This window comes from Mustela erminea, chromosome 13, assembly GCF_009829155.1.
Source record: "Mustela erminea isolate mMusErm1 chromosome 13, mMusErm1.Pri, whole genome shotgun sequence".
In the NCBI taxonomy this organism is placed as follows: domain Eukaryota; kingdom Metazoa; phylum Chordata; class Mammalia; order Carnivora; family Mustelidae; genus Mustela; species Mustela erminea.
Genome location: NC_045626.1, coordinates 32,244,005 through 32,271,550, shown reverse-complemented (window position 1 = coordinate 32,271,550; position 27,546 = coordinate 32,244,005). Strand labels below are relative to the sequence as shown.

Sequence of the window (27,546 nt, the reverse complement as noted above, 5' to 3'; positions counted from 1 at the left end):
AGTACCCAAAGGAAAAAATAACCTAACTTTATTGTAACAGACTTCATATAATCCTTATCTCTTCTTCTCCTAAATATCACAGACCTTCCACTGTATCAATTATGACCACAAAGGAACAAGAGGAGGGTTAACTTCCAGTTGGTTTTAGCTTGAGTTGACCTTTAATAAGTCACTGTGTAGTAAAAATTATAACTGCAGTGCCATCTTCAGATTTGTATATTCAAAAATTTCCTCCATTTAGGTAGTCATCATTTCAGCTTTTGTCATTATCACCATTAAGAGAGTCATCAAAGCTAGAACTATCATGCTAGCCAATCAATTAGCATGTATTAAAAACCCATTGGTATAAATTGCATTAAAATTAATAATTGTATTAAAATAATAATACTCACAGAAGAAACCTGGTGTAAAGAGATGACATACGCAAGGTGGTATATGACAGATTTCATTTGAATAAAAATGAAAGATTTCATTTAAAAAAGACAATTTCTTGCAGCCTGAAACCGATATATATGACTTCATTGATCTTAAGCTGTTCCTATAAAAGAAATTTCTCTGAGCACAGAAGAGTTGAGGCCAAGAGGTAGAGGTATATATTCAGGCATTTTAGAAAGAGGATTAAAGCAAAAACATGGTTTTAGAGAGGAGAGTAAGGTTGTCACATATATCTTTTCCATTCTCGTGTCCCTTCCAGACTTACTTCATTCCATATGTTTTCACATGGTTTGACATTTAGAAGGCCAAGTTTCTAATTTTAGCAATTAGAGTAGTGCTAAAATAGCATGTTAGAAAAAAATAAATGCTTTAGAGGAAGCAATCATATTAAATGTCTTTAACAACAGAAGCCTTAAGTACCCTTTGGTTTTTACTTTTGCCACCGATAATGCAGGCAGCAAAAACGCAGTGATATTTGAAACAATCACCTTGTGAGTCACCTTCCTCCATCCCAAACCATTCCTGTATGATCCCATGAATATATGAATAAACTCCTCCTTCTATAACCTCAGGCTTGGCTCAGGCAAAATTGTTTGGTCTTGTCTTTCCAGTATTAAAACTTAACCTCCTGCTTTGAGTTTCTGCTTGACTAGTCCCTCTGGTTCTTGTATCCTGGGTTGTGTTTAGTACAGGTTCCATCTAAAGCAGATTTTGTTAAATTACAACCCTACTCACATGGCAGGTACCTTGGTAAGGGCAACACAACTGGGAGGTGGGAGACATTCACAGGGGGCATCATGAAGTCTCCTAATAATCATGCTTTCATTATGGTAAATTTTAATGTTTGCCCTTTAAGCTTGAGAATATATGAATAAATTTTTGATGGTAAAGGTTGAGGCATATTATTCCTTTTAGGTTCCTTTATCTCTTCATACTCCTCATTTACTTTTTCTCCTTTCATCTTCCCATTGTTTTTCTTTGGTTTTGCTATTTCCTAGGTCACCTATTCTCTTCTCAACTTTGGTATCCTCTGCTAATTTTTCCAACATCTTTCCTAGGAAAAAAAAAGTATGGGAAAATAAAGCACTGCAAACTAGGTATTGGCTGCTTCATTTTGTAGGCATACATGCATCAGTTATATGGAATTCTCTAAAATCTAGAAGACAAGCCATAGATATATTTATGACACTGTGTGCTCTTAAAAATCTTTGTCTTTTCATAGATCAAATTTTAGAATATGGAAGACCAAAACCCATAGTGATCCTATATATTTTTTTCTTTTTTAAAGATTTTATTTATTTATTTGGGATAGAGTGAGAGTGAGAGCAAGTGAGCACAAGTGAGAGAGAGAGAGAGAGAGAGAGCATGAGTGGGGGGTCGGGGGGCAGAGGGAGAAGGAGAATCAGGCTCTCCACTGAGCAGGGAATCTGACACAGGGCTCAATCCTAGGATCCTGGGATCATGACCTAAGACAAAGGCAACCACTTAACCGACTGAGCCATCCAGGCACCCTGTCTTTTAGGGTTATTACTGTGTCAGGAAAAGTAGTTCCTCCCTTTGTCCAGTAGTTAATAACCTGATTTCTCTATAATATCCTAAAACTGCGCTCTGCTTTCAGGGTTCTCTTAACGGTGATTAACTTAATGAAGTCTGTGATTCTAGCAAAATCAAATTAAAATCACTATTTGGGCAATTCTCTTGATGTTCAACTACAAACAGTATGTCATGAAATTTCTCAGTTACGTGTGATTCTTAAAGAGAGAGACTGGTGAATGGGGAAAGAGCCTTAAAGCAGGACAGTCTCAAATGCCAACACCAATCTTCTGGATTTCAATATTCTCTGAGATCTTGGCCTGAAAAATTCTATTTGATTAGGTCTTCAGGATTTTGTAATTTTCAGAAAAAAATAACTTGTCCATCTTTTCTTTTCAGTGGTCTTTAACAGGATGATATATTTAAGCCAGGATTTAATCAGCAAGCATATTAAATGTAAATGAATCAACTAAGCTACTTAGATGACACGTATTGTTAAAAAAAACTTCTATGTTTATAAGACATACAATTGAAATATGCCAATATCAAAAGTGTAAGAAAAATATACAATACAAACATCACATAAAAGAAATCTGGCACAATTATATTAATATTAGTTAAACTTTAAGAGGAAAACCTGTAATGAAAGCATTCCTTCAACAGGAAAAGAGAGTCTAAATTTGTGTCAGATATCATGGCCTCAAAAATTCAAACAAAATTGATAAAAAATATTACAGAAACAATCAAATTCACAATCATACCGAGAGATTGGAACATATATCTCAGAATCATATTTATCAAGAAGACAAAAAATGGTGAAGTGACAATGTAGAAGATAGGATGTTTATGATTGGTCACATATCTAGAACAGAGCTCTCAACAAATACATTAAAAATCCTTTTGTAGCACCCATGAAGTTTACAAAAATGATTATATACTGACTATACAAATACTCTTAACAAATTTTGTGTGACCAACTGGCTATGAGGCATACAAGCTAGAAATAAAAATCAAAAGTTTCTATTGATAAAAACTTATATTTAAAATTAAGGAATATGCCTTTAAATAATTCATGAGACAATAAAGAAAAGACAAGTAAACTTAGGAAATATCTTGAAATTATGACACCTGAAAACACTGCATAACAAAACTTGTGTGAGGTCACCAAAGTGGTACTTAAATGAACATCTATCACCTTAACTGTTTACATGGAAATTAAACTAAAATATAAAAAGTCAAGCATCTACAAAGTTTGAAAAAGAAAACCAAAATATACCTAACAAGATAGAATGGAAAAAATAATAAAAGTAAGAATAAATAGTATTTTTCCTATCTGTCCATCCATCTATCATCAATGCCAAAAATTTATTATTTGAAAACACTGAAAAAATTAATCTCCTTCTCAAATATCTGAATCAAAAATACAAATAAGCAGTTATCAGTCATGATTATATATCTAGCACATAAATATAATAATTAGAAAATACAGGTGAATGGGCATAGTTTTAGAAAAGTATGAGTTATAAATCTGATCTAAGAAGAAATAGAAAGTTGGTAACTATTAAATTGAATCAATAATAGAAAAATTTTTATAATTTAAAGTACAGAACTGAAGAGATTTATCAGCAAATTCCACTAAACATTTGAGAAAGAAATAAAGTCTAGCTTTCACAGAATCAATGGGAAAATAGAGAAAAAAGTGAAGAGTCTATAGCTTATTTTATGGACTTGTCAAAGCACTAATATTAAATCTGACAAGAACATTAAGAAAAAAAATTACAGGCCAATTTCTCACATAAACAAAGAGGTAAAAATCCTAAACAAAATATTAACAGACTGATTACAAAAATAAAGAAAGAAAATAAATAATGAACAAGTTATGTTTATTCCATGAATGCAAGGATGGTTTAATATTTAAAATGCAATCAAAACTCACATTTCACAGATTAAAGGAGAAAATATCTATTATCATAACAACAGTTACGGAAATGTATTTAATAAAATTCAACATCGATCTATAAAATATCTTATCCTAACTTCTTTAACTGCTAAAAAGTATCAAAAAAACAAGTTTCATACTAGCTGGTGATATATTAAAAACTTTTCTCCTGATATTCAAAATGGCACATTCCTGTGTGTACAGGAGGACCCTATCTAGCTGAGTATTCCAAAATAAAGAAATAAAAAGAATATTGGAAAAGTGTAAATAAAGCTGTCATTTTATAAATAATATGGCTGTGGACTAAAACTTCAAAAGACTCTACAAATTATTAGAATTAATTTAAGAAGTTCAACAAAGTTGTTTATATGGTCAACATAAAAAAATCCCTTTTTTTCCTATTCATTAACAACCAAACATTTTTTTCTCAAAAAGTAAGATTTATAACTAAGTATATAGGAATACATATATTTTTATTCATATACATGTGTATTTATATATGAAACCTAAGGAGAAAACCAGAAATTATTGATACAGAGACAAATACATTGAAAGATCCATCATGTAGATGAGTTAAAAGGTACAATATTGTAAAGATGTTAATGCTCTCAAACTGATTTTCAGATTAATTGGCATCTCACACAAAATCCCAAACTCTATTTTATGCAACATGAAATCTGGTATTAATAGGCACATGGAAATGCAAGAACCAAGAAGAGCTAAGAAACTCTTAAAGATAGGAAATAAAGTAGAAGGACTTATGCCCCTGAAATCAAGTCAGACTGTATCAGCAGGTAACTAACTAGAGTATGATTAATGCAAGGATATTCTAATATACCATTTGGCCAGAAAGACACCCATACTAACAAGGATAATTGAATGGTGAGAAAGGTGAAACTCCGGGGAGCAGAGAAAGAAATCAAAGTCATTGTAGTTAATGATGTTGGGAAAATTGATTTTCTATGTAGAAGACAATGAAATTTAATCTCTACCTTACAATGTAAACAAAAATTAATTCCAAGTGAATTGTAGAATTCAATGTAAACAGCCCAAATTAAAAAAAAAAAAAAATGCTTCCAGAAGGTAAAAAGAAAAATATTTCCAAGCAAGTTATAAAAAACACTAAAGATAATTAAGGACATCTCTTCATCAAAGGACACTGGTGAGAAAATAAAAGGCAGGCTAAAGAGTAGGAGAAGATCATGCTAACATAAAACCAACAAAAGGATCATATCATATTTAAATGATACATAAAAAAATATATGATAGAGACAAATAAGAAGGAGAGAGAGAGAGAGAAAGAACCTTCTATAAATCAATAAGTAAGAGATACCCAATCCTATCTTAAAAATAGGTATGTAACAAGTCCTTCACAACAAAAAAGATAAATGAAAGACCAAAAAGTACATGAAAAGGTGCTAAGCCTCACTACTAATCATAAAAATGAAAATCAGTACCCACCAGAAAGACTAAAATGAAAAAGACTGATGAGCACTGGATGTTATAGGCAACTGATAAATTACTGAACACTACATCTGGAAACTAATGATGTACTACACGTTGGCTAATTGAATTTAAATAAAAAAGTGAAAAAGAAAGACTGAAATATCAAATGTTGGCAAGTGTGAACAGTTAATATATCTTATATATATTATATGCTATATGCTTATAAGATATATATGCTTATAAGATATATATGCTTATATCTTATATGCTATTTATGGGAATTTAAGTTTCATGACCACTTTGGAAAACTCTTTGGATTATTCTGTTAAACATATACATATAACAATGATAAACAGTAAAAAGGCTATATCATTCCTGTGTGCATTCCCCCAAAATGTGTGTACATGGTACCAGTGGTCATGTACAAAATATTCCTAAGAGTACTGTTTGAAATAACCCAGACGACTCAATTGGCCACAAAAGAAGACTGAATGCACTGACTGGGGTAGAGTCATGCAAGAGAATACTGTAAAACAGAAGTGAACAAGCGTTAGTGACATAACACCAACACAGTAACATAGCAACACCAACGGCTCTAATAAACCAGGCAAAAGTAACCTAGCGACTTTAGAGGTGCATACCAACAATATAGAACTGTATGAGAAAACAAGGATGCAAATTACCACGGACATCAAAATCATCTTTAACTTTACTTTTAAGTAAAGGGGGAGTGGCCAGAAATATTTGTTATTGGGAACTAATCATGTGGGGGTTTCTGGAGTGATGGCAACTTTGCATTTCTTGACCTACTTATGTTTGCTCCCTAATAACTTATTAAGTTGTATCTTTATGTTTTATGCCTCTTCAGTATGTGTTGTATTTCACAATAAAAACAAAAGATTTTTTTTCTGAAATGCCTTAATCTCATATCCAAGCACGGATAACTATGTACATCTAGGGACAAATGACTGTCAGGGAGATGTACAAATACTTTATGAAAAATTTATACATTCATCAACCTGCTGACACTTGTATCACTGACTAATAGATATACTTGCTATTGAACAAGTTTATTTAATTAGACTTCCTGCTTCCATGCTGTAACATGTCAGAGACATCAATTATTTGTTTTTGCAAAAGTCTTGGTAACAAGGTTGGAAATGAATTTAACTGTTGTGTGTACAGAAATCTGAGATCCACAAATTAATGGGTGGGTTTCTGGTGCTGTAACACCGAGTTGTTATTCAAATCCCATTTGCAAATCTGTTTCCCCTGAGGACTGATTGGGTTTTCTGTTTTACCATTTAAGCTGGCCCTTAGCAAAACATCAATGCATCGGAGAGCCTTTGACATCCTCTGTTGCGTCTGTGTCCCTTTAATTCCCTCTAGTCCTGCGATATTTCTTGTGCACTTGAGGCTACAAGGAGAGAAGGAGATGACAGAGTCTTTCACAATTTAGGCTGAAAGCCCAAAGTGCTCAATTTCTTACATAGGTTTGTATATTAAAAGAAGCCAAGATAGGGCTGTGGTCAATACAAAGATTCCTCTTTATGGAGGAATTTTTGGCACTTTGATCATCACTGGTCTCATTTGAGTGAGCTTCTATTTCACCTATGCCTAAAACTAGTCCTCATAAATTTAGAATTGAAAGAGATATTATGAATCACCTACTCTAATTACATACTTTATAAATGGCAAAATAAAGTCAGAGTGCCTGATTAAACATCTCAAAGGTAGGAAAGCAGGATTTGACCGTTATTTCAGTTTAAAGTTTTCTTGTCTTTTTGTTTTATGGGTTTATAATTCTGAAAAAATTACGTTAGAAATATGAAAAGAATCCAATATTAAGTGACATCTGTTTATTAAAAGCTGCACTCATAGGGTGCCTCGGTAGCTCAGTGGGTTAAAGCCTCTGCTTTTGGCTCAGGTCATGATCCCAGGGTTCTGGGATCAAGCCCCGCATCAGGCTCCCTGCTGAGCAGAGAGCCTGCTTCCTCCTCTCTCTCTGCCTGCCTCTCTGCCTACTTGTGATCTCTGTCTGTCAAATAAATAAATAAAATATTTAAAAAAAATAAAATAAAAGCTCTACTCAAAAAGTGTTAAGTATTAATATCTAAAAGATACTTTAAAAATAATTTTCTACTCTTCAAAAAAAAAGGCCCTGATTTTACAGATGAAGAAATGTTTTTAAAACAGTTAAATATACCTTGCTGAAAGTCAAAAAGCTGATAAATGGCAGAGCCAGAATTCCATTCCAGGTGGGTTTGACGGCAATATTCATGTTCTTTTCACATACTAGGCTTTCTCTCCATCTTTTACTCCTGATCTCACATGCTAATCTACCTGTCAGTTCTTTTATATCTAAATACAAATCCTGAAAGTCTTTATCCTGATTTGATTTTTCCTAGAAACTTTAGCCCTCTCACTTAAAGGTCTTACCTAATAAGCCATTTTAGTTCCCAAATGATTTCTCCTAGTGACTGACAACACTGCCAGTGGACAATCTAGCATGTAGTGTAGATACACCAGTCAACTTTGGTCAATTCCTGCAAAACCAGTCATGGTTATCCCTTTCTCCAAATATAGAGACGTTGTATACAAAATATATAACCATTAAATAACAAATAAGCAGTGAATTGAGGTATGCCTGTTTAAGGTTATATGTTTGCTGCAGAAGTTTGTGTGGTGTGACTGCCTGCTAGTTACCGGTTAGATACACCACCTCCCTCCGCCCTGCCATGCCAACTCTAGGTCCTTAACAGAAGTGAGTTAGCTATACAGCACAAGGACAGGTGGAGAATATTTTTAGGCAGGTGGGTCCTGATTATTTTCTTTACTGGGCATGGAACTTCTGTGATAGTCCTACCTAGAATTTGCCCTGACAAAGTGAGAAAAATATACATGATATGCCATTGACTTTGTACTTTGTATACTGTCCACATATACTGTGGACAACATTAATGTTTAGGAAATATTTGCAGTCAGAAGACTAGCCACGCCTATTATATTGAATTTACAAATATTTGGCTCCCTTGGCTCTTGTACCAAGTCTCAGAGAGGATTAAAGGCATTTAGTAGAATAATTATTGTATTTGTTTGAGGACAATCTAAATGGGCATGGATTTTCAGTAATGGGTCTGTGATGCCCCTGTAAGTTCACTCTGTACTTTGAAACTATGTTCTTTACTTGAGGGCTTGTGATTATAAAATCTTCCCTGATAATTTTATCTTTCTTTTATATGCTCTGCTTTTGACGAGTTTTTGTATGTTATTCGTGTTCTTAAGATTATTCACCAGCTTTCTGGGATTATTATTTATCTCATTATATCTAAATTAAATACAGATAAATGTGTCAATCTGTTCATCCTCCTCTGGAGGAAGATGAGGCCTTAGATTTCTACACTTCCTACCCGTTTCTTCCTTGTGATCCCTTTTTCTTCCTTGTGATTAATTCCTCAACATCAAATCTTCCCCCAGTGAATAGGTCTATGTAAATTATAACAGCTTCTTTCTCTCCTCCATGTTTGGTAATGGGAATGTGCTCTAATCTTGGTCAATGGATCATGAGGGAAGTCTACCTGGGGCTTTTGGAAAATTTATCCTCACTATGTTTTGTTGTTGTTTTTTCTCCCCAATAAGCAAGAACAGAACAAACCCATGTATTCCTCTGAGACTGGTTATTCCTGTATATCATTCATAGAACTGCTACAGTTCCAACTGCTACACTGCCATAAATTTATGGTTCCAAATTTAGCTGGTAAATTCAAGTTGTTACTGAAGTTACGGCAAAATATTGGACCCTTGTTAATATCCAGTTACCCACTGATTTACTAACCAAGGGTCTATTTCACCTCTTGATTTCTATTAGTCATTTTTATAACAATTTAAACCATTTCAGATTTGTTTCCTGAAGCCAAATACATCCAAAATATATAAAAATATAAACAGTTTTGTTTCCTTCTCTCTCATCCCCTCTTCTCAATAGGGCAATCCCTATTTAGATTTAAAGTCTTTGTGCCAAGAAGAAAAACACAAATGCAAAAATCTAAAACTGAATCTCTATTAGACCTTAAGGGAAGGTCTATGTATGATAAAACTGGTTCTGTCTTTGCCTGCAAATGTGTTTATTTCCCTTTCACTCCTGAATGATAGTATAACTACCTATATAATTCTAGATTGACAATGATTTTCTCTCAGTTTCCTGAATATATTATTTTATTATCTTCTTACATATATTGTTGCTTTTGAGAAGGTCTAAGGTCAGTCCACCTGTAGAGTTTAGATGTGAATTTAGGTGTGGTTTTACTTTTTTTTTTTAAATGAAAATTTATTACTGTCATATTTCACCATCAAAACCTATGATTTGGTCTTTGCTTCCTGTCTTTGTATAAGGCCAAAGGAAAGATACTGGCTCCTTTGACAACCTTAAAGCAAACCCCAGGTAACATCACTGACAGCATGACCTTTGCGTCCAAATCCAGCAACCAGAACTTCATTATTTTCCTCAATAAAATTCAAACAACCGTCATTATGTACAAAGGCTATGTGGTTTTTTTGGACATTTTTGATCAGCTGAACCCTGACATACTTCCTGATGGCACAATTTGGCTGTCTGGCTTCAATTCCTACTTTTTTTCCAGGACAATTCCCATTGCATGGGAAGTACCTCTAAAAGGGTTGGGCTTTAGGTCAGCACCCACATGGGTTTTCTTGTGCTGTTTATCATGATCTCTTCAGTGGCTATGGAGTATCCTGCCAGTGCAAAGACTGAGACACTTGCCCATCCTACCCACACCACAGGTCTGAACAAAGAGGATTTATTTTTATTTATACTTCTTAAGACAGTAGGATTCTCATTTCAAGTTGAAGACTTATAACTTTCTTCAGTTCTGGAAAATTGCCTGCCATTATCCTTTTATTACTTCATTTTCCTCATTCCGTCCTTTAGTATTCATTAAATTTAACTTAGCCCTTTTTATTCCATTCTCTCCATCTCTTAATTTCTTCCTCATATATTCTTCTCTTTATCTTTCTGAGATGCATAATGGATAGCCTCCTCAACTCTAATGCACTATATGTCTCGCTTCATGTATGTGTAATTCCCTTTAATACATCTACCATTGGTAATCTTTTTTTTTTTCAGCCTTTCAAAGATGGCATTTATTTTCATAACATGCTCTTCGTGTGTACATTTTGCCTTTCTTTTTAAGTACTTGCTGATATCTTATTGCGGTTTATAAATACTGACAACTGGGTTGTCTTTAGTGGGAATGTTTGTTTTATGGAGACTTGTAAGTCTGACATCAAGAAGCATTTTATGCTGCAGAGCTTTGCTTCTCTCCCTCAAGACTCACAGATTACATTAAAGTGTGTGGAATTTCTTATGAATTTATTAAGGTAAGCCCTGTGCTAAGGTGAGTAGGCTAGATTCAGATCCCACCCTCTCACCTGGAGCAGGTTTGGTTTTCTAGTTATAATTACATGAATCTTTTCCTACTTACAGCCCTGGGCATCCAGTCGTCAACTTACCTTGGGCCAGGAGATACAGTCTTTCAAGAACATGATTTAAGAACCATGAATCTATTTATACTTATTTCTTTGATGATTTCATTCTGTCTGGTGGCTTTAAATATTATCTATACACTGATGATTTACCAATTTACATCTTTAACTCAGACATCTCTCATCAGATCCAGACTCATATATCTATCTGTCTACTTGACAGCTACTTAGTTTTCTAATAGCCATCTTAACCTTAGCATATCTTTTGACTGAGTTCTGATTTTTCTGACAAAAATAGCATTTTCTACAATCTTCCTCATTTTAGCTAAGGACTTCATCCCTCCAGTATCAAAACAAAAATATTGGCATCATTTTTTTACTTTTTTCTAACTATCTTACACATATGCAATTTGTCAACAAACCCTAGTGACTTCATCTTAGAACAATAGCCAAGATAACTTCATAACCTCATTGTTACCAGTCTGGTACAATCCACCATCATCTCTTGCCTGGAAGATTACCATAGCCTGAGAATTAAATTTCTCATTTTCACCTCTACCTCCCTTGAACATATCCACATGACTTGGATGCTCATTTACACTCAATTTTATAATATAATTTACTTATATTTTCTTGCTCTGTTGCAACCACAGTGGTCACCTTATTGTTCTTGAATTCTCCTGCAAGGCTCTTGATTGAGAGCTTTTGTAGCTATGGTTTCTTCTGTCTGGGTGTACACATGGATATGTCTCTGAGGTCTTGACTCACCTCCTTCTATCCTTTACTTCAAGATTTTTTTAGTAAATACTTTTCAAAAAAACTTCATTTAGACTTAAAGAAATACCGCATTCCTTATATCTCTTACTTGTTAATTTTTCCCTGTTATCTGTCACAGTCTAATGTATACTGTTTACTTTGTATCTCCCCTTCCTTCCACAAAAGGACAGAGAGTTTTGCTTTCTTTCTTTCCTTCCTTTTTTTTTTTTTTTAAGATTTTATTTATTTATCAGAGAGAGAGACAGACAGACAGAAAGAGCACACAAGCAAGCAGAGGCAGAGAGAGAAGCAGGCTCCCTGCCGAGCAAGGAGCCTGATGCGGGGCTCGATCCTAGGACCCTAGAATCATAACCAGAGCCACCCAGGCGTCCCTTTCCTTTTTTTTTTTTTTTCCCACTGTTATTTTACCAGTGCCTAGCATATAGTGAACCCTAAATCACTCTTTGTTGAATGAGTGAATAAAAACAAAACAAAAAAAGGAGGCATACAGACCTTTGTGTCTCTACCATGATTCAGGGAACTCAGTTCCTATCCATTCCTTACATGGCCTTAGGCTTTGTCTCAGGACACTTAGGAGTGTAAAGATCTCACTTCTTAAATATATGTCAGGTTTAATGTTGCAATTCTAATCTCATTCAGACCCCTGTGCCCACTTGGGATCCCTTGGCCATATTCAGAATTAGTGTTTAGAGTAGGAAAAGGAAGGTTTCTTTTCATCAGTTCAGTGTGCCAGTGTTTTGTTTATTTTTGAGAATATATTCAGAGATTGGAAAATTACCTGGAAGTTAAGCATTACATGGATGATTGTCTGACCAACACTCACTCTTCACAGAGATGGTCTTTATAGATATTATGTCTTGAAGTATAAACAATAGGCACAAACTAATCAAATGTGATTTCCTGAAAAAACTGTATCTGGCTTCTTCAAATTGTCAATCAATTCTGAGAACTTTTTGTCACACTAAGCTCCATTTACCAACCTCTGGCTCACCAGAAAGTTTTTTTTTTTTTTTTTTTTTTTTTTTTTGACTTGCAAAACTCAGTGAATTATTCAAGTCAATTAAAAAAAATATATGTTAAATAACTAAATTTGCAGACTCAAAAATACCATAAATTTAGAGTTTATCTAAGCCAACCATCACCATAGCATGAATTCTCCCAACCTAATTGTAAAGCAAATCTATTTTTTACAAGAAAAGATTTATTTAATGCTATTAAAGGATCAATTTATTGTAAAATTCAAGAATAAAACAAGCTGGCTAGGTTTCAACTGTCTAATTGGATATAGTAGGCAAAAGGAGAGTGTAAATATCCTCAAGCAGCCAACTTTAATCTGAACTCTAGAATTTCTCCACAGCCTAGAATTCTGTATTTAAATACTAAAGCCCAAAACTACGATCAGAAGTGACTTTCCTCATGTATACAGCTTAGTCATGTTTTCTTCTTATGTTCTCATTCAGTTCAGTGCTTGACCATAAAAATCCTCTAAGAACATTCACCATAAAGTCCAATCCATGACATGCCCCCCTTTTTAAAATTCCTATAGCAATTGGTTATTGCCAACCTTGACACCTAAATGTGTACTGCTTTATGTTGTGATTATTATTTAGTATAGTTTTGTAATTAGTGGTACAAAAAGTACATCGTCTTTGTCTCTTCCAATTTCATTTTAAGCTTCTTTAGGGAAGTAATAAAGTTGTGGTTTTTTTCCTCTAAAAATATTTTGGTATGCCTACTATGTGTAGGAAGCATCTTTCTCTTCTAAAAAAATTTTTTTTTACCAAAAATTTTTATTTCCACAGAGCACCAAGCCCAGAAAATACATTTATAACCAGCTTGAAATCAATTACTTTATTCTCTTGGTATTTGAACTTGTGCTAATTTTCGAAAGCTGGAGTAAAGTTGTTAAAGACTTAGGAGTGGGATTTCGCAAAACGAATGTTTGCATCATGTGTATAACCAAAACAGATGATATGAATCAGCAGGGGATAAATGAGATTCCAAAATCAGCAGATAACTTCATTTTAGCATTCATTCTGTTTTTGCATTAGCAACATGAACAACATCCAATTTATTTTCTCAACATTGCACAACAGCATCAAATACACATTCCGGCATTCACTGTGTTTGTATCTGTGTTCACATCTGAACCTGGAACTATTCCATACCTTATTGCATTTCTTCGGAATACATTCAGCTTGGGGATTTCATGGTGAGCAAAGAGCTCTCAGAACATAAGTTGCAATATGTTGCTTTTAGCAATTCAACATATTCATTCCTTGGAACTTCCATCTTTTTGCATTTATTTTCCCACCAAGATGTGCATATACATCAACACATTTGCATAAAGTATTCAAAGAACAAACATATAGGTTTGCTTTTTCTCCCAAGAACTTTGTAAAGTTGCCAATAGGGCATCTTTCCCGGTTGGTCAAATCTCCTTTTAGTGTTATGAAGTGTAGGATGTTTTAGCGCTTCAGGTACTCTGCTGGAAATGTGTCCTCTTCAGTCACAGCCCTACTGTCAGGCTGAGGGGCAAATCAAATTGACCTGTCAAGGAACAGGAACTGTTTGTGATTGAATTATTTCATTTCAAACCAAAGTGGCTTTTTTTTTTTTTTTTTTTGAGTTACTGGGTACTCACAACTGAATTTGTTTTCCAGTGAAAACTTATCTTCCTCGTCATATGACTACCACAATAAAATAAAGAGATAACCCCTTCTTGCCACAGGGTTCAAAAAATTTAACACTGAGTTTTTTGAAGTTCAGTCCTCTGACTGATGTGAACAATGCCGTGTTTAAGTTCGTGAAGTACAGACGCAGAAGAAAAAGCTGACAATGTCTATTTTCCTCTCTCCCACCCACACAAACACCTCGCCCCCCAAGCTTCTCTTCCTGCCCCAAGCTCACCTGAGTAGTAAACTCTTATTTCTTCGACAGCCCTTAATTCAGAGCTGTGGTCTGTTCTTCTTGGTCGAAGGCCAAAGCCTTCTTGCCAGCTCTCTGTCAATTCTCAGTTTAGTCCCACTGATTTTCAGATTCCTATCTCTTATCTCTGTGTCCTGTTCAAGGTCACTGACAGCTTTGCAGAGTGGTTATAGATTTTATTTCCTCTTTAGAGTTTCCTCAACTAAAGTTGCTGGGGAGGAGCAAGGAGAATTTCTTATAAAATTCAGATGTCTAATTTCTCTGAAAAGTCAAGAAATTTGACACATCCTATGACAAAATTCACCATTCATCCATTATTTCACTTAAAAGTCACTGCCGAAAAACATCACCGCGGATTTTCATAAGCCCTATTCTGGGCATGAAGAACACAGTCTCTGTTTTTAGGCATCATTGCAAAAAAGGAAATGTGATTTAGCTGAGGCAAGTAGGCATATAAACATGTCATAATTCAGTGTAATAAGTCCCCTAATAGAGGTAACTCTAGAATGTGGAAAAGGGAGCAATTTACTGTGCCTGGGGCAGATGGGTAGAGATCACTAGGGTCATCTTATATGATCTATGTCTTAAAAAATGAGTCTGACTTCACCCTGTACTATGGAGAATAAAGATATTAGCAGCAAAAGAAATAGCAAAGAGGCATGAAAGTCTCTAACGTTTCGGTATGGTGGAATAAGAGGACAAAACATTATTAACCTAGGCAAATGATAGTGATTAACACAAATCTTATGTATTTTCACAATGCACTAACTAACTAGGATGGAACATGATCTGATTGTACCTGGCAGAACATTTGATAAAACATACCTACATTTATCAACCATATCATTTAAATTGGGGTAGAGTTTAGGGGCACCTGGGTGGCTCAGTGGGTTAAAGCCTCTGCCTTCGGCTCAGGTCATGATCCCGGGGTCCGGGGATCGAGCCCCATGTTGGGTTCTCTGTTCAGCAGGGAGCCTGCTTCCTTTCCTCTCTCTCTGCCTCTCTGCCTCCCTGTGATTTCTGTCTGTCAAAATAAATAAAAATCTTTAAATAAGTAAATAAATAAGTAAATAAATAAATAAATTGGGGTAGAGTTTATATGCATTGCAAAACTGGCAACATTTCTGTTTATGTTATTTATCTTATTGTGGTTATAGAACTCATAATACTAAAGGAATGTTGTGGTGAATAAAAAGTCTTATGGGGTGAATAAAAGGTCATATCTCAAGCCTTTGAGTAAAATATATAAAATTTAGTCTGGGAAAACGTGGTCTTACTTATATTTTCTCTCATGTAAATGGTGACCTACTATCTGTGAAACTGAACTCCTCAAATATACATGAAATGACTTTTATTTTGTGGCCATGTAATTTTCTCATCAAGTGGCCATTAATCAATCATAAATTAATCAGTAATCAATGATCAAGAGCACTGTGAAATTCAATGTATTATGGTATTGGAAAAATATAACATTTATAATCACTCCATCTTTTAAATTTGCTTTTAGAAGGAACATTTTCAATCTGATAAAAGACACTATGAAAAATACTCAATATTTTGTCCCTAAGACCAAGAACAAGACAAGAATGCCTATTGCTACCACTCATACTCAATATTGTATTAAAGATTCAAAACAGGACAATAATGAGGGGGTGGGGAAAGAGACAAAGATGTTATATTGTCTAAAAAGCCTAAAAGAGTTATCATCTGCACCGCTGACAGTAAAAGATTCTTGACAGTTAGATTATACAAAAAAGTTACTAAAACGTACAAGTGAGTTTGGCAAAACTTTCGTCCGTTCATTCCTAGGTAATTCCCCAAGAGAAATATATATGGCCATACTTTCATAAAACTACTTGTATCCTAATTTTCACAGCAGCTTTATTTATAACAGCCCCCCAACCTGGTAACAACCTAAATGTGCATCAGCAGGTGAATGGATATAAACTGTAGCATATCAATACAATAGAATGCTACTCAGCAATAAAAATGAGTCAATTAGTGAAACGTACACTGACATGGTTGAATCTCAAGATAAGTTCACGGATTGAAATATGCCAGTCAAAAAGAGTATATATCGCACAATCCCACATGTCTACAATTCTGGAATGTGCAAACTGAACTACAGCTGCAGAAACAGATCTGTGGTTGCCTGGTGACAGGCAGTATCCCCAGTTGAGAGTGCTGATTACAAAACAGCATCAGGAAACCTTGGAGAGTGATGGCTAGGTTCGTTATCTTGATTGTGGCGCTGGTTTCATGAGTGTATACTATGTGAACATTTATTCAAGTATATACTTTACATGCATGCAGTTTATTTTATATTGATTATATGTTAATAAAGCTGTAAGCAAATATGCGAAATGAAGCTAAAGTAATGCACAGAGAGACATTTACAGCCTTATATGCATATGTGAGAAAAGACCGTATTTAAAATTCATGGTCTAATTCTCCCCTTAAAGACATTAGAAAAAATACAAAAAGAAGTAAACAGATAATGAAATAAAAATACTAAAGTAGAAAACAAAAAGCAGTACATTATAAAGGCGAAGCTGATTCTTTTAAAAGCCTAAACAAATTGGTAAATCTGTAGGTATAATGATCAAGAAACTAGAAAAAGAACGAAAAAGGACATAGTGCCAGTAACAGACATGAAAAAGGGACACAGACGCTGGTTCTAGAGTCATTAAAAATACAACAAAGAAATACATGCACAAATGTTATCTCAATAAATTTTAACAACTTATATAAAAGAGGAAATTCCCTCAGATACACAAATTTCCAAATTTAATAGAAGAAATAGAAAATATGAAGTCATAACTATTAGAGAAACTAGATCCATAATTTAAAATATCCCTCAAAGAAAATACCAACCCAGATGATTTCATAGGGGAATTTGACCAAGCATTAAGGTAAATAATAACACTATTTTTCGGACTGCCCCAGGATTTGGAGAAAGAAATTATCTTTCATTTATTTGATCAATATAATCCTAACTAATATCAAAACTTGCAAAAGAATCTTAAAAAAATTACACATGTCAATTCCTCTCAATTCTAGGTCTTATTGAAATAAAATAGCCTACTTTGAAAAGTAATCAAAATTATATATTTTAAAAGCATTACAATATATACCACAGAAGTTTTTTATGTGTGTATGCATATGCATATGTATTTATGATACATAATCACCCATATTTATGTTTTCCTCCTAGAAAATTCATCCTATATAAGTTACATATAATTACTTGCAATGCTTAGTTTAGATATATTTAAAGCAAATGTCATCAGCAGCTTTTTATCAATTGAGCTTTTTAAATGACTTTCAAAAGCAAATTGATCATATTCTTTTGCTTTATTTTTGATCCACAAGCCCAATATAAAGTATTATAAGCTAAACTATAATATGTATAAATTCATTCCAGAAGTCTTTTCTCTATGTCTTTAAGGATTATTTGTTCTTAGACTTCTGAATAGTCTTCTAAAATTAAAATATTAAAATAATTTTTACAGCTCAAAAATACAGGTGTACTAGAGGATTTGTAAATGACCATTTGAAGAAGGACCAACTTCATTTATTGTCATTTGACAACCATTAAGCACATTTTCCTGTTGTCCCTGGCAAGTAGAGGTCCAGTGAAGAACAAGCCTGAAATGAATATGGCATTTACACATGCTTATCCGGACAGAAATAACTGTTCAAAGACACCTGCTAGATTTGGACGTCTATTCGGAATCATTAAAAAGGTGGAAAATCCCATTCAGTGTGAATACTTCTGGGAATCTATAGTCCTGATATAAAATTATACTGATAGAATAATCAATATCCTTCAAGATATCTTTACATGAGAGACTCTAGGGCTGGTGTTTTGGCTGAGGAATATTTTGGAATGCAAAGATTATATATATATATATATATATAAATTTTTTTTTGAAAAACTTTTCTAAAATTCACCATAGTTTCAAACACGGACGTAGAGAACCAGCCATAACATCCCACCTTAGGATTCCTGTTCAGAAGTTCTGTGAATACCTATGAAGAGTCCCGTCTGCCCTTCTAGAAGCCATGGTCAGGATATTCCTCTCCTCTGTGATATGATGACTTTTGTCAGATGAAAATGTGGAAATTCATATATGATCCATCGTACACAACACTGGAGGCACTGTTATCTTTTCATTTCCTCTCATTTCTCCCCCACCCCCCAAAACAAAACCATTTATAATTTGAAAATGCTTCACATCTTTCTCATGTTGGAACTTTTTTCTTAATATTCAAGGAAGAAGAAAATGAGGGAAGTTGAAACTTAACCACTGGGACTTGAGGGAAAGATTACTGATGGGTTTCCAAGAAAGGTTTATCCTATCATAAAAAAAAAAGAATGAAGAGAAATACGTCTTTGTTATGATCCTAAATCTGGCTATATGACAATGTGTTATCTCAAATTCACCTACTATCTTAGGTTGATGAGTGATGGACATAAGAGCCAGGCCACGAGCTTAGCACTGACAGAGCAGAGAGATGGAATGAGAAACAGAAGATCCGTAATGATATTTTTGAGTTGTAAAAACAATGCAGAGTTCCTACAGTATTTCATCAGTCCTGATACCCTCAAGTTTTTTCATTTTCCACTCTTAAGTTTTAAAGCTAAACTAAACTAAACTAAACTAAACTAAACTAAACTAAATATCTTTCTTTCATCTCAGCAGAACTTAGCTGTACTAGCAACAGTTCTGCTCATTTAATTCAACCTGATGATGATGTCTTGAGAGCTTGGAGAGCCACCACTCTCCATAACAGGGATTGGAAAACTTTCTGCAAAGGGTGAGGCAGTAACTATTGTGAGCCACAGGGTGTCTGTCATAGCTATTTAACTCTGTCCTTATAGTGTAAAAGCAGCTATGGAAAACATACAAATAGAAGGGAGTGACTGTGTTGTAAGAAAACCTCCAAGTCTGATTACAGACCAGTCCATAGTTTATTATATATTCTATGACATCTGTACTGGGATAGTATTAGTGATTTACAGTGTTTAAACTTATAATGTAAACCTTACAATGTTTAACCAGAAGGAACATTACTGTAGATGTTTCAGGGAGCAGATCACTGTTGGAGAACACTAAGTCATAATGTAAGCCAGCCATGAGGAATACTGCAGAGTTGGAAAGGGTGATTATACCTAGGCACACAAGAAAACCAAAACTGTACTCTACCAAGACGAAATGAGGCAGGTGTCACCTTCCACAGAGGGTAAGATATAAGATTTTCTTTAGAGACAAGCGCTAAGGATACCTACGGTAGAGTACAGTTAAATGCTTAAAAGGAGCAAAACGACACAGAGAATAGTAAATATTCAAGTCCAATGTCACCTCACTTAGCAAAAATCCCAGTACAAGTGTTAAGACTCAAATCTCTGCCATACTCCTTAGAAGACCCTTATATCACAAATAAATTTTACTATCCCATTCAAATAGCTCTACAAATATTTTAACAGTGCAGCAGATCCTGAAGATTTTCATATATCACTTTCCTTACTTTCTGAGTGTCTTCACCTCTTCCCTCTGTCTAAGAGATAGCTTTCAAGAAAGACTGGCAGACCTTACATGTGCTATGTCAAATCCTCCTTAACGGTTCTTGAGCACCTGATTGCCTTGTCTCAGAATTTTGCCTCAATCACTGCAGGAATCCAGAAGACTAACATTAATTTAGAAGGCATAGCCACATTTCCAGCACATGTTTTTGCCAATGGCACTAAAAAAAAAAAAAAAAAAAAAAAAAAAAAAAATGGCCTTATTAAAGTACAGATCAGAGTGCCGTTCCTATTCAATTACAGGTCATTTTTTACAATACACTTTCAAAAAGTTTTCCACAACCAATAAAAAATTATATCAAGTATTCATATTCACAGAAGTAACTTAGTACTGATACGCTGATTTACGGTATGACACAGAAGCCTGCTAGGAGTAGATGGAGCTGTAGTAGGAGGCCTCTTGCCTAGAGGAAGCTCTGATACAGACAAAGGAAGAAGACACATGAATCAAAAGCACAAGTTCTCGAAAACCTTAAGTACATGTCAGCAAGAGTCAATTGGGAGCATGCGTAGAGGAGGGCCTCCCATTTTTTAAGTGGATGGGGTGAGCGAAGCACAGGGTTATTTTTCCAAAGCAAGGAGACTCTTCTGCTGATGGATAAACAAGTGCTCACTCAGCAGGTTCTCTGCTGCCCTGTTCGTACCACACTCCAGGACGGATAAATTAAAATGGTTTCTGCCTAATCCCCTCAGAGAGGTTTGATTGTGCATAGACTATAGTATTTTAGTTGAGCAGGCTTAAAACATTGTGCCTTTTAAAGCTTAATAGTTGTGTTGGTGTAATCAATTCTAATATGTAACATTTGGGATGTATGTACAAATCTCCCAGGCCCCATTTCTGCAATAAGAGGGGAAGGCAATGAGTCATTGCCAGTCTATATAGGAACGTGAAAGAGAGCTGCTTAACAATTGGGAAAAACATGCTCTATTTCACAGCAGGAAACCTGTCCACCCATCCCTGCTTGGGGATAGCAAAGGACAGAAAACTTAATATGGCCGGTAGTTAGAAAATGTAGCGGATTAACACAAAAATGAAGTTTGTCAATCCGGTCTGTAGCAAGATGAGTAGGGTTGATCCAGACAGTCTGATACATGTGGGCTCAGAGTCTTGAAGGGAGAACCACCCACTAGACATGCCTAACAACTTGTCTTTGAGTGGAAAGTATAGAGACTCAAAGACAAGGAAGGGTCTTTTGCCCCCAGGCCTCTCAATGAACTTGAGATTGCTTTGGTCCTTGCATTGCCCTTCTGCAAAGTGCAAACTATTCTTCAGGAACACTTGAACCATTTTGCTTCTTTGAGGTCCAAAATCTTACATGTCATCCTTAGAGTTTCTTCAAGACCCTTTGATATGTTTTGAAGCTTCTTTTATATTTTATGTCAACTCTTATATTTTGAAATTATAGTAGAATCATTTTAGGTGTAAGAAATAATGCCGAGAGGGGAGCCTGGGTGGCTCAGTGGGTTAAAGCTTCTGCCTTTGGCTCAGGTCATGATCCCAGGGTCCTGGGATCGAGTCCCGTATCGGGCTCTCTGCTCAGCAGGGAGCCTGCTTCTTCTTCTTCTCTCTCTCTCTCTGCCTGCCTCTCTGCCTACTTGTGATCTCTGTCTGTCAAATAAATAAACAAAAATATTTAAAATTAAAAAAAAATAATGCTGAGAAATCCTGTATACTCTTGACCCCTTGCCCCGTCCTCTGGTGACACCTTGCACAGATATACTACAACAGCCCAGCCAGAAAGCTGACGTGGATATATTCCTTCAACTTTGAGGTTTTATAGTTTTACATGCAGTCTTGTGTGTGTGTGTGTGTGTGTGTGTGTGTGTGTGTGTGTAACTCTGTGTAGCCTTATTGCATGTGCAGGCTCAGGTGCTACCATCACAGTCAAAACACGGAACATTTCCATCATGCAAGGATCAGTGCTATGATTCTTTTACAGCTACTCCCACCTTCTTCCCTTCACTCTTCCTTAACCCCTGGAAACTATTCATTGTTCTCCCCTATGATTTTCATTTCAACAATGTCAAAGAAATGGAATCCTATGTTATCTTTTGGACATAGTTTTTTGTTTTTGTTTGTCTTTTTTTTTTTTTTTCCATTCAGCATAGCTACCATGAGATTCATCCAAGTTGTGTCAGTAATACAATCTTTTACATTTCTGTGTAGTATTCCATGACATACATATACCAATGTGTTTCATCATTCACTGAATGAAAGGCATTAAGATAATTTCCAGTTTTGAGCTATTACAAAAAAGCTGCTATATACATTTGTATGCAGACTTTTATTTTTCTTTTATGAATCTGTATTTCAATTTCTCTGGAATAAATGGCTAAAAGTGGAAATGTTGGGTCATATGGTAATGCAGATTTAGTCTTATAAGAAAATGCCAAGCTATTCTCCAGAGTGACTGGACTATTTTACATATCCATCAGCAATTTATGAATCATTGAGAAAGTATAATTCAGTTTATTCACATCCTCCCCAGCATCTGATGTTGTCATTCATTTTTTCAGCCATTCTGATAGGCATTAGTAATATCTCATTGTGATTTTAATGTTCATTTTCCTAATGGTTAATGATGTTGAATATCTTTTCATGCTCTTTTGTCAACTGTATATCCCATTTAGTGAAATGTCCTATCTTCTGCCCATTTTCTAACTGATATTTTGTTTTGAGTTTTGAGTGTTCTTTATATATTCTAAACATTGATCCTTTGTCAGATATGTGGTTTGCAAATATTTTGTCCTCTTCTGTAGCTTGCTCTTTCATCCTCTTGACAGATCTTTCATAGAGCAAATAATTTTAATTTTGTTGAAGTCCAACTTACCTGTATTTGCTTTTATGGGTCATGCTTTTGGTTTTAAGTCTGAAAACTCTGCTTCACTCTGGATGCTGAAAATTTTTTCCTCTGTTTTGATCTAAAAATTTTAACCATTTTATGTTTACATTTAAATCCAGTGACTGGTTTCGAGTTAAGTATGTTAAATAGTGTTAGGTATTAAATGGTGATATCTATCCCCTTTTGATCTTTAATTGGCCCTGCTATTTGTCATACAGGCTAACCCTCCTCCTCCACTAAATCACTTGTGTGCCTTTGTCAAACCATCAGTTGGGCACAGTTGTGTGAATCTTCTTCTGGGTTCTCTATTCTGTACCACTGATGTATGTGCTCATCCCTCCACCAATCTTTTGCTGCCTTTACTACTATAATTTTATAGTGAGCCTCAATAGTAAGAAGAATAATTCGTCCCACTTTACCAAGAATAAGATTTTCCCTAGGGCCTCTGTCTTTCCACAGAAATACATAATCAGTTTGTCTATATCTACAAAAAAAAATATTGCTGAGGTTTTAATAGAATATGCACTAAACCTATAGGTCAGTTTGGGGAGCACTGCCATCTTTTCTATGCCAAGACTTCCATTCTGATTTCAACATCTCTATTTACTTAGGACTTCTTTCTCCTTTACTAGCACTTTGTAATTTTTGACATACAGATCTTGTCTGTGTTACTTTAAGTTTATAACTAATTCAATTTTCTTTGGAATGATCACCCTTTTATTTTTATTATTCTCATTTGTCCTACATATAAGTCTTTTGAGAGGCAAATGATTTCTGGTTTTCTCCCCAAGGTAGAATCTATCTTTTGTACATTTCCTCATTCTGTTGCTTCATATGGAAAACCTCCCCTTCCTCCCTCATTAAGGCCTCTAAGTTCTTTATTAAGGTATTCCAATAGAGCCATCTCTTGATAGAAAGATCAGTAACTATGTAATTCTAAGCAAGTCACTTCATTTTTTTGAACTTTTTGTCATGTGGAAAAAGAACATTATTTAACATGTAGTTTGATATGTCTAAAATGAAAATCCCAAGGTAATTATTGGAGAAACAGACATTGTACAGTAGATGTTCAATAAACAGTAAGTATTTTTATCTCCCCAAATCTTGCCATTTAATGGATTTTGGTATATGTTATTGAGCCTTTTTGTGTTTACTGCTTATATTATTCTTAATGTTGTTCTTGTTGATGTTGTAATATTTTCTCTCTCTCTCTGTGTGTGTGTGTGTGTGTGTGTGTGTTGATTCCATGGATAATTTGTGAACTCTATAACAAGAAGGGACTGTGTCATTTTTTATGTCTATTACAGAATTTAAGCATTGGAAATTTTAGGTCTATTATGGAATTCAGTTTGTAGTTAGTGTATCACAGTGAATGAGCTTGGACTTCATGTCAAAAAATCAGGGATTCTCATTTGCTATGTGGCATTGGGAAATGTTATACTCTTACCTTTAGTTTCCAGATCTTTAATAAAGGGGGTAATCATATTTCATAAGACTCTTGAGAAGACTGAATGAGAGCAAACATAAAAGTGTATTCATAATGCACATATAACTAATTGTAACAGAATTAGTCATTAGATTGTCTTGAGGAAACTATAAGGCAGTTATGGGTACTTTCTATTTCATATATAAACAAATAAAACTGAGATAAAGGTGTGTTTGCTGATTTATAAAGTATAATGGAATTCTTTGGTAACTAAATGCTGTTGAAGAATCTCTCCTTCGGAGTTCTGGAGCTAGAAGAAACTGTATGGGTGAAGAAATTCATCTTGTTTCTCACACATATACATACAGGAAAAAAAAAAAATCCACAGAAATCTCCTAGATAGAATAAGTAGCTTCTCCAAGGTCACTTAGCTGAAAAGAGGTAGAGCCAGGAAAAACTTAGGTGCCCTCCTCCCCAGACATACGCTGTTTCCTCTGAACAATTTTTCCTCATTTGTGCCCTGCTCTTCCTGGCATCTTGGCTCAAATTGCTTCCTTACTCATTCATATTTGCTGCCTCCAAGCTCATCATACTTTCCCTTCCAGCTCTGAGTCCATATGGCCATGCTCATCTGGGAGGTGGATGCCTGAAATTGCCGCCATCACGCCATCCCCTTCCAACCATGTGAGTAGGCCAGAAAATGACTTTTGGGCACTATTAACCCGAGTTGGCTGGGATTCAGGGACACTGAGGTGAAACACCCTCTCTCGCATTTGCAAGCCCTGGAGCCAGTCTCTAGCCTTCTGCAAACCAAGATGCCTTTGGGAGCTTAGAATGCAGTTTCTGTACCTTTTTCAAATGACCCCATTGAGAGCAGGAGCACAGGGCAAAAAAAAAAAAAAAGGCTCCTAGTTATGAGGAGTTATATATATGAAAAATATTCTTAGTGCCCAATGGGTAGAAAACTTTGTAAGTGAGCATATGCACCATAACTCCTCAGGACCAGTGACACATGAAGGTCTCTCTCCAATATGAGGGGTATGTTATTTACCATTTACTTCTCTTTACAGTCTCTAGGGCAGGATCACTGTGAGCTGAAATATCCAGGGAACACTTTCCAGAGAAAGTAAGAATTGAGATATGTTAGAAAAAAAATCTATGGCACTAAGTTTTGTTTTGTTCTCTTGTAATGGCAAATTTCAGACCCAAACTACCAGTTGTAAAAGTGGTATGATTTGCAGTCTCCAAAAGCCCCCTTTGCTGAAATATATTTATATCTTGCCATGCCACCCAAAATTTCCACAAATATTTCTTCCTCAGTTTAAAATAATCAGAGGCTTTGTTAAACAGACTTGTCTGATGTATTCTGTCAGATTAATTGTTACTGACTGAAAATTCCATACGCAATAGTTCAAAGGACAGGGTAGAGTGGATGTGGAGAGGCAAAGAAGAATCACCTGTCCGTGGTATTACTTTGGGAGGATCGTCTTGAATGAAAATTCAATAGTGAAGTGACAGAGTCATTCTGATACATGACAATGGAGAGGGTCACCATGAAATTCTAGGATACTTGACAAGAATGGGAAAAGATGAAGGTAGTACTAAGATTAAAAGGACATGAAAGACGTACTTTTCACATTTTGAAATTCAGCCTAGAATCTGCAGAGGGGACTCTCCTCCTGGCCATGGCACAGCTGGGGCACAGCTGTTCACAGCGTGCCTGGTATACACTGGGCCAGTCAAGAATTAAGGCCACCTAGACCAAAGACTGCTAGAGGGCACCAAGAAATAATTTTAGTTCCCCAGAACAGGAGTCGAAGGGCCTGGGACAGATGAGTAGGATATGCGAGCTGACTTCCTGGTCTCTGGCCATTAACTAATGCCTAGGGGAATGAAATTTGTTTGCCCTTTTAACATTTACCTGTCTATTTAACTACAAATAGTAATGCTAGCCCTAAAATGATCCTTCATGCTTTAGAGAATTGGCCATTAATGTGTCCAATTGACCTTCTGCAGTAGTGAATTGTCTCCATTGACCACATTTTCCATGTACAAATCTTTAGTAATAAATTTACTGATTCTAGAAGTCAATAGACTGAATGGCTTTTGTGTCCTTAACAGGTATGAATAAATTAAACCTCTAGGCAAGTGAAACTTAGTGGAAGTTTGTATGCTTCCTTTTTGTAAAAGATGGATTTTTTTGGCAGGGGTAGGAGGGGGGCTTCCTTTTCTGCTTTCCTGACTCAGCAGAGGAAGCATCTTATGGCTCATCAACATGCATGGGCATTCTTCATAAGAAAAGGATTGGTTTAGTCTTTGCTTATTCATCACGAAGTCTACGTCTACATATGGCCAACAAATTGAGCATTTTGTGCATTATCCAAATTTGCAGCTGCCTTATGGTTTAGCTGACTGGCACAGTAATGCTACAGACTAAATTGTACACCAAGATACCTTCAAGTCACATGCAAAGCGTTTATTCATTTATTCTTTTCAAGAGGGCTTGTATGGGTGGAATGCCTGGTGGTGGTCATTATTCAGAATACATGTAGTAATGGTAACTATGCAAAGAGGACCTAGGTGAAATATTCTATTAAATAATAAAGAGGAATGGAGGAAATTAGCTGATGTTTCCTCAGTGACCCAAAGGGAATACTCCAAACACTTTAACTTATGATTCCAGCCTTGTTACAATGGGGATGTGTTGCTCTACAGAAGACTGCAGAACCTCTACTTTAATTGAATTGCATCTTACTAACTTTTTGAAATGCTTTACATGTTGCTGTGAAGTTTCTCAAAAGTTTCTCATCTTCCAAACTGACTCACACGTACTGCCCACTCGTGTTTTGCAACACATTCCCTCATTTAGTGATTCAGCAAACGTTTTTGTGGACTCACTATGCTGGATGTTGGGAATAAAATGGTGAACATATTTGGCCCTTCCCACAGTGAAATTTTAGTCTCCCAGAAGAGACAGAGATAGGCCTAGAGAGACTTTCAAAATAACTGCAACAGAGTTTAAGGAATCAAAATGAGATATGTGCAAGATAACTAAAAAATAGAACAAAACTCTCCAAGCTACCTTCAAAAAGTAAGAAAAACATTAGAGTAGAGAAATTACTTGGGCTTC

At 35.3% G+C, this 27,546-nt stretch overlaps 1 pseudogene; it reads right to left on the bottom strand.

Moving 5' to 3' along the window:
- Positions 1 to 9,702: 9,702 nt before the first annotated feature.
- LOC116571476 lies at positions 9,703 to 10,137 on the bottom strand (annotated as a pseudogene).
- Between the last annotated feature and the right edge of the window lie 17,409 nt (positions 10,138 to 27,546).